Source organism: Triticum aestivum, chromosome 6D (assembly GCF_018294505.1).
Source record: "Triticum aestivum cultivar Chinese Spring chromosome 6D, IWGSC CS RefSeq v2.1, whole genome shotgun sequence".
In the NCBI taxonomy this organism is placed as follows: Eukaryota; Viridiplantae; Streptophyta; class Magnoliopsida; order Poales; family Poaceae; genus Triticum; species Triticum aestivum.
This window is the reverse complement of record NC_057811.1, coordinates 131,178,554-131,184,926: the sequence shown is the minus strand read 5'-3', so window position 1 is coordinate 131,184,926 and position 6,373 is coordinate 131,178,554.

Below are 6,373 nucleotides of genomic sequence, written 5' to 3'. Positions count from 1 at the left end.
GCGGCGGCGGAACTCCCGATCTAGGTTTATTTGTGGGGGTTTCTATATTTATAGGAATTTTTGGCATCGAGAACAAGTCAGGGGGTCCACGAGGAGCCCACAAGACCGGAGGGCGCCCCTAGGGGGGTAGGGGCTCCCTCCACCCTTGTGGAGGCCCCGTTGCTCTTCTGGCCCAACTCTTTTGTTTCTGAGGCTTCTTCTGGTCCATAAAAATTCAGCGTAATTTTTCAGCTCGTTTGGACTCTGTTTGATATTCCTTTTCTGCGAAACTCAAAAACAAGGAAAAAAACAGAAACTGGCACTGGGTTCTAGGTTAATAGGTTAGTCCCAAAAATAATATAAAATAGCATATAAATGCATATAAAACATCCAAGATTGATAATATAATAGCATGGAACAATAAAAAATTATAGATACGTTGGAGACGTATCAGATCCGTACCGTCATACTCACAACTACAGTCCTCTCCTGATTCACTATGTTGACAGGGCCGGACGGCGGCGCTGCTGGGAGCGCACCAAGGCGGAGGACGACGGCGAGGCCTCGGACAGGAATGAACAGGAGCCGGGGAACATGTAGCAGTATGGCCGTAGGCGGAGGGTAGTAAGAGGGTTCACTGGTTCTGGTGCGGGGTAGGCTGCCGTTGCCGGAGAAGAATAGGATGTCGGGGGGAGTAAAGGGATGGCCTAGCCAACATTTCAGGGTATGACAGGGCGGCGATGCGTGCGCGACAGCGCAACCAGCCGTAGAAGGCGAGAACAGGCGCTCCCGCCGGTGCAGGTTTGGTTTTGGCGGCTGGACCGGTCAGAACCAAAAACTCATTATGCTGGATTATAAGAATTAATTTTATATGGCTAAAACTTATTGTAAAATGCTGCGAAGCACCTTTTTCTTCTTGAGGTTTTTTTAGACAATTTTCTTCTTGAGGTGTGAAGCCGAGCACATTTAGAAGCCCTGGGATAAAGTGGTGTCGCTATGTGTTGGGCATTCTTATTGAAAAATAATAATTGACCTGAACTATGTACGACGTTGACTACGATCTGCATGGGTCCGCTGGTTGCAGGAAGAAAATGGTGGGAAAAAAAGACTGGTCGCTATCTTTGTCTAAGAATAATATCGACTGGATGTAACGACACTCTCATAGGAAATAATATCCTCCTATTAAAATTTGACTTTTCAAATCATAAATTTAAAGAATTGGTGCATGAGCATTTAGCTTTTTTTTATTTATGTTTAGGGGACCATGAGCAAGTAACTGGGCCGGATTCATGTGAGAGCCTCCCTTCCAGTTAATTATGGGCTCCTCTATTGGGCCTTCATCACTGGGTTGCATGTGATCGACAAGTGGAAAATGTGTTCCGTACCAAAAATAGTATGCGCTACGTACGGGGCACTAAAGGATCGGACCGTGCAACGACTTCCAAAACATTGTGTTTGTCGTTCTAACAACACATTTATTCAACCAACATACAAAATGTACTAGTAATTGTACATTGAAAACAGCAGCAGCATCAACCAGGGCTGGGAGTGCAACAGAAGCAGTAAGCAGGCCAGAAGAGTAAAGACGCAGCTCTCTCTTCCAAACCAAACAACAGCCAACATTACAAAAGTGCTACCAAAAAAGAACAAGTGCATGCATCAAACTAAATAAAGATCCTGCTACACCAAGTGTACACATTAAACTAACTAGCTCAGTTAGACATTACTATTTATTAAGCTGTGGAGATTGGCTGACGGCTTGAACCAGATGGGTGCCTGACGGGGGAAACTCCAGCCAGCAGGTCGAAGTCTGATACTTGCGACCCTATCTCCTACTTTGGGCCGCAGAGCGTGGCGACACATATCAGGGTATGGTGCATGGAGAGACGCATGGTACGCGATGTACACACAGTTTTGCCTGATGAATGAAACTGCGCTGCCATCATGATCCTTGTCGTCGGTTATCTCCTGGTTAATTGCATAATTCAGTCCGAGAAATAGAGAGCATGTACCAAGGCTACTTACCAGCCTCCAGTCAAAAATTTCTGAAGGCCCAGAGAAGCTGGGATCCTGCTCAAACACCTTGCAGTGACTGTGATTGTATTCCGCAAAACAACACGCCCGGTACATGCGAACAATCATCAATCATTCGTCATCGTCTGATCGAGCCAGGAACCACCTGCAACTGCCATGCCGCTTTTCTTTGAAAGGTTCTGGGATTAGGAAGGGTAGGGACACCAAGTGGCCTACAACATCATATCAAGTTGGAGTCAAATAAAAAGGGCTTGTACTGTAGTCAATCTTAAGAACAACATGTTATGGAGCATGAATATTTTTTCAGTAAATGTTGACAGTAATATAAGCAAGCCATCATGATATCATAGGAAAGTAACATACTGCTGTAACAGCCAGTTGTAGCGATGACTGGAGTAGGCCAGCAATACGTCCAGCCATAGAAGGAGTCCACAGTGTAAATCAAGCCCTTGTGTTCAATGGCATCAGAGAGCCATGGAGTATGTATGATCCTGCGATGGACGTGCAGATTTATCCACTTACCCCAGTAGCCTGTCAGATAGGCGAGACCGCGGTTGAAGAACGCAATTAGCCTCAAGTCTTTATAATTCGTAGATCTTGTGGGCACTTGGCAGATTACAACCTTGAGCAAATCAAACTTGGTACCATGTTGGCTACTGTAAGATTCTGAGTATTCTGGGCCGCAGTGCCAAAGTAGTGCAGTGTTAATCGAAGGAAGGGGGGTCAATCGCCGGGTGTAGACCTCCACGAGCATCCAGCTGCCGCGACCGTCGATGAGCTCCATCCAAGATGTGTTCATGCCGACCCGGTACATACCGTTAACGTAGTTGAGGGTGACAGGGATCGGATCGCAGTCGAGGGGGTTAATGCTCGCCACCCTACGATCGTTATGCTGCGTGACATGCCGTTTATGAAGATCAGGCGGCATCAGCAAGCAGGGAGCTGGCTTGAAAAGCTCTGGCCTGAGGGCTTTGAGTAAACGGTACAACCCCGACAAGCACGCGGCGAGCGGCATGGTACTGAGGTTGTCTACACGTGAAACAATGAGCTTGATTACCTCTGTGGGAGCGAATTGCAGCCACTCTTTCAGCGGACGCTGCTCGGTTCTGCCATTGTTAGTGTTTGGGTTTTGGAAGAGGGGGGAGGCGCCTAGCGGGGATGGAAGATTGGACGATTATGTGCGGACGAGGATGGAGAAGCGAATATGTGCTGTGGGAAGTGGGCAGGTGATGATGACAATGTAGCAGTAGCACGCCGCTTGACTCACGAGACACATCCCAGCAGCATAGGGTCATATCGATGCCAAACAACTTGCTTGAGTGATCACAATACTAGTACAATAAATTACAGTACCTACTACTATGCCCAAGTAGTATGGTGGAGTAGGACTCTGCTCTACTACTAGCACCGGAGGAGTAGTATATTGTAAAATAGTTACAAACTTCAATGCCCGAGCATGGAACGACTACGAACCACCATCGGTGCTAACTCCAATCCCCAGCAAACATTCGCTGGGAGACATGGCAGTTGCAAATGCCCACAACGCAATTACAATACGTGTGTAAGAGTGGCGGTTTTGTGAAATACTATGGCTTAAAAACAGGCCACCGTCGGATGGAAATCTAATGGTTATGTGGGATTCGCTAGGATTGGGCTCGTGGCAAACAATCTCCAGATATCATTACTAAGAAAAGGTTAAAACACCCGGGGCTAGAACTTGCACCGGCTGACCACTAACAATGATACTAACATAGTTGTAAAATGGTCAGAGGACGTGTCTCCGTGGTGTTTGGAATTATATGCAAACTTGCAAGATGCCAGTGCATTGCACGGAACATCAAGATGCATTTTTTTACAAAACAACTGTTGTGATTGACCCATGCAGGAGTAATCCCATGTGTAAAAACTAATGATATCTCAAGAATTTCATCGAAAAAATGGTATCTCGAGAATTTCATTGAAAAAATGATATCTCGAGAAAGATGAGAGATAAGGTGAGGAGGAGTGGGGCGCGGTGGTGGTTGCCGGTTGGACTCGAGGCATGGGGATGGACGACGCCGGTAGCGGCCACCATGCCAGATTGTTCCAGAGGCTTACTCAACAATGAAGTTGTGGGAGATAAGGATGAACGAGGGAGGTGCGGGTATCCTTTTGCAAAATTGCCATAGTTTGCTTTCTATCCATCAGAGATAGATCAGACGGTGCCTATTACAAGATGGCAGGCACACCATAATCACCAACTCGGTTTTTTTATAAGAGTAGAGAGTAGTAGTAGAGAGTAGAGATAGTAAAAGAAATGAAGGGAGTACTAGTAAGTACACCATCTACCGCTTCGTGTGCTACTCATGTGCTCCATCCTGCGGGCGCAACGTCCCCTACAGTCACTCCCGTTTCATGGACGGCCTAGTCGATGCCTGCAAGGTGCCCTGCGTCTACAAGAGTTTCGAATGCGAGAGGTACATCGACCATCACTCACTGGCGGAGCATAGTTCTAGATGCGCACACGTGCCCTGCTACTACTAAGAGTCCACGCTGCCGTTTGAGGGCTCGTCGACGAGCCTCGTGCATCACCACACGGCACCGTCCAGCAATCACTACTGGCCCGCGGTGAACATCAAGTACGAGACGTGCTACCCGTTCGTCGTGCCGGAGTCGCTGGAGGATCACCACCGCCTGCTAATCATGGAGGAGGACGAAAGCGTCTTCCTCTTGGCCGTGGGCACCGACAAGACCTGCGCAGGCCACCGCCCCATCTCCGTAGTGTGCGTCAGGGGCAACGCCGTTGACGCTCACACGAGGCCGCTGTATTGGCGCGTGCTCACTGTTGTTGCCCCTCCGGTGTACGAGGGCGACCACGGTGCCTCCGTCATGCTGAATGGGACTGTGGCAAGCTGCTCCGTTCCCGACAATGTGGACATGGAAGAGGTCTTGTATCATTTTCACCCCAAGATGATGCACGGGGACTCCAAGGAGGTTCACCTGGGCAAATGCATTACCAAGTTAACTGTTCATCATTACTCTTCGCTCAATGTAAGCCGTTGTCTAAGCATGTGGACAATTCTTATTTATATAGTATAGAACCTTCCACGCATGATCTTTCTCTATTAGAGTATCGCGCTTGAATAAAAGTGTATCCATTTATGGTTTAGTCTAGAATCTTCCATGTATGCTTTTGCTCCATTAGAGTTCTCGCTTGCCATTTATGAGATTAATTGTGAATTTTTACTACAGTAATGGTGAAAGACTTATGATGAACCATTTCTTACATCTCCTCCGCCCCTTCCAAGTTAGCCTAATTTACGTTCATGGTGGTATAGAAAAAATAAACAAAATCGATACTCAAAAAATAATTCTTAAAGATCATTTCTTGCAAAGCACAATAAGTGTTATTTCTTCAAAAAAATTGGATGCATGTTGAACAGTTGAATGCTTTTGTTTGCAAAAGATACTTCTTTATCTATTTAGCCTACATTTACTATTCACCTGAATGCTTGTGAGCTCTAGATAAGAAATAATATCCGAAGAAACCTATCGATATTTGTTACACATGAGATGACCCCCACATACTTTGTCAAAATAAACAACTCCCCAATCAATGCATTTCACTGTTCCGTGCAACGCACGGGCACTATATTACGACCATAAATTTAACTAACAAAATGCTCATGCATGTCACCAAAAGTTATATCATTGAAAGCCATGTTCAAATATGAACCCAATGATATAGTTTTTGGTGACATGCACTAACATTTTGTCAGTTAAATCTTCATTCAAATTACATGGGGGACTAATAAACCATGATGGAGGTACTAGTACTAGTGTAGAGGGCGGCGCTGCACGGGAGTCTCACCCCGCTCGTGGCGCGGCAGTAAAGCCGTCATATCACAAAACCCCACCACTCCCAGTAATAAGTGGCCTGGTAAAATGAACGGACAAGCAACCATCACATCCCTCCTGTCTTTTTTGCATTAAATCTCTCTGCATTTACTTTGTCCATTTCATCTCGCACACTCGACCCCTAGCTACTACTCCTAGTACTAGTAGTAGTACTACCTCCGTCCTGGTTTGTTGGTCCTCTTTCCATTTTGTGCTAAGTTTCGACCTTTGATTTAACTAATAAAATGTTAATGCATGTAACCAAAAATAATACCATTGGAAACTATGTTCAAATACGAATCCAATGATACAATTTTTGGTGACATGCATTATTATTATTTTAGTTAAATCTATTGTCAAAATTGGAATTCCAATTGCACGACACAACTTCTTAGGCACAAAATTCGGTACAGGGTGTACGAAGTGGTTTGGGAATTTGCATGCCTTCCCGACCAGTGAGATACTCCATACAAAGTACGGTAGA